This window comes from Genypterus blacodes, unplaced genomic scaffold (assembly GCF_046128005.1).
Source record: "Genypterus blacodes isolate CSIRO-AG114 ecotype Tasmania unplaced genomic scaffold, CSIRO-AGI_Gbla_v1 ptg000162l_1, whole genome shotgun sequence".
NCBI classification, from domain to species: domain Eukaryota; kingdom Metazoa; phylum Chordata; class Actinopteri; order Ophidiiformes; family Ophidiidae; genus Genypterus; species Genypterus blacodes.
Window position 1 is genome coordinate 35001 of NW_027466963.1, and position 2500 is coordinate 37500.

A 2500-nucleotide genomic window follows, 5' to 3' on the forward strand; every position below is an offset into this window, starting at 1 on the left:
AGACGACGTGGACGAGGAGGAGGAGGGGGGAGGGGGAGGAGGGGTGAAGGTCGCCGGTCGCAGGCTCTGGATCCGCCTGCACTCCTGGCAGATCCGCACGTGGCTGCAGCTCTGCAGGAAACTCCGCGGGGGGGCGGGAGGCGGCGCCGACACTGGAGGGGGCGGGGGCATGCTGGTGGTGGTGTTGGCGCCCAGCGGATTGTCCAGGAGCCTCTGTGGCCCCGGGCCCAGATCAGGGCCTCCACCCAGACCTCCTCCGAGCCCCGTCAGGCCGCCGGTCAGCGGGCCGGTGCCGCTATACAGTTTACCGTTGCTAAGACGCAGCTCACGGACCAGGCGGAGGGAACGCGGGGCGGCGAGTGCCAGGCGGGACGGGTGACGCAGAACTCCACCTGCAACGCCACTCAGAGGCCGCCGCCGGCGAGAGCGCGAACTCTTCTTACAGGAAACAGCGTTCCTAAACTCTGTGAGCATCTCCTGACATACAGAGACCTAAGAGAGAGAGAGAGAGAGAGAGAGAGAGAGAGACAGAGAGAGAGAGAGACAGAGAGAGAGAGAGAGCCAGACAGACAGAGAGAGCGAGAGACAGAGAGACAGAGAGAGAGAGAGAGAAAGAGACAGAGAGAGACAGAGAGAGAGAGACAGAGAGAGAGAGAGAGAGTGTGAGTGTGAGAGAGAGGAGAGAGAGAGAGAGAGACAGAGAGAGAGAGAGAGAGAGAGAGACAGAGAGAGACAGAGAGAGAGAGACAGAGAGCGAGAGACAGACAGAGAGTCATCATTGTTTGAGTGTCAATGTTTTGGTTGTGTGGACAGATGGGGGGGGGGGGGCAGTGTGTGGTGACACGAGGATGAGGATGAGGAGGAGGAGGAAGAACGTTGTGTACCTCGTCTGTCTCTGCCGATCGCCGCGTCGACCACACAAACTCCATGATTGCCACGAAAACGGCGATGATGAGGCCGCAGATCAGGACCACGAAGATCCCGCCGATGTTTTCCATGCCGAGACCTGCGAGGAACACGACGACTGATGACTTAGCGTAACAGCTGAGAGCGGAACATGCTAGCAGCTGTTTAACGTTTACATTCAGTCAAACATGTGAGATCTAGATTAGAGAGTCTCGAGGAGGTTTAGATCCAGGTTGACCTATTTCTCTAAACTGACCACCAGGGGGCAGCGTGGACGTCACATCTCAGAGGGAATCCAAGTGAGGATCTGAGCTCAGAACCTCTGGTAAAGGGACATGCTGGGTGCAGCGGCCCTCTATCGCCTCCTACAGCTTGGGGATACGAACAGCAGGTTCATGGAGGTCACAGGTCATGGGTCACAGGCAGGCTGTGGCTACAAGACCAAACTGAAAGCTTGTGGCTTTGTTGAGCGAACAGCGAACGAACTTAACAAACCTACAGTAACCAACCTTACCTGAACCTCCACATGTGCCTGTGAACCTCCATGCATGTAACAGTAACACATATAACCATGCTAAATACTACATGACGCTGGTGACGTCAGCTGGACGGACTGACCTTTGGCCCGGAGGCCTGACTGACCTTTGGCCCGGAGGCCTGACTGACCTTTGGCCCGGTGGCCTGACTGACCTTTGGCCCGGAGGCCTGACTGACCTTTGGCCCGGTGGCCTGACTGACCATTGGCCCGGAGGCCTGACTGACCTTTGGCCCGGAGGCCTGACTGACCTTTGGCCCGGTGGCCTGACTGACCTTTGGCCCGGTGGCCTGACTGACCTTTGGCCCGGTGGTCTTCCTCTTTGGGACACTGGCCTCCTTCCCACCAGCGCCGCTTCAGGATCTCCAGTCTGTTGCTCTCCTGCAGCTGTAAAATCCCCAGAGTGATCTCATCTCTGTATGGAGAGCCTGGGAGGAGGAGGAGGAGGAGGAGGAGGAGGAGGAGGAAGAGCAGCACAGTCAATCAGCTGTTTTCATTGCTGCCGACTGTCAAGTTTGCAGTTTCATAACATTTTTTAGAAAAAAGAGACAAACGAGAGCGGGAGAAGTCCTGAGACATCAGCGTGTCCTTAAATGCACCAACAAAGAAGAGCTCCGGGGCTGAGGAGCGTGTTTTCTCGCTGATGCAAGAAGCTTCCAGCTCTCTACTCTGCTCGTCTCTCACTTCATTTCTGTGACCTTGCTCACGTCTGCTTGTTTCAAAATAAAAGCCTTTTCTTTCTCATTATTCTGTTAAGTGACTGCGGCCGTGCGAACATGGAGAGAAACACAAAGAAGAGGAGTCAGGCGGCAAATCATCTCCTCTACATGGAGAACATGTTCGGACGGGAAAAAGGTTTTGATCATCATCTCGCCCCCGTCACAGTTGAAGACTCCATTCTGGCTCCAGCTGGGATGTGTTGGTGCTTTGGTTGGTGTGGAGGAGGAGGAGGAGGAGGAACAAAGGGAACAAAACCAGACGAAGAGTCTCCGGTCCACCCGTCTGTCAGCCAACTTTGCTATTAAAGGATTAGAACAGAAATGGGCCGACTGTCCTGGT

General features: G+C 55.8%; 1 pseudogene; it reads right to left on the minus strand.

Annotated features, from left to right (window-relative positions):
• Nucleotides 1-2500, minus strand: part of LOC143013871 (glutamate receptor ionotropic, kainate 5-like) — a 15028-nt pseudogene that overhangs the window by 1026 nt on the left and 11502 nt on the right.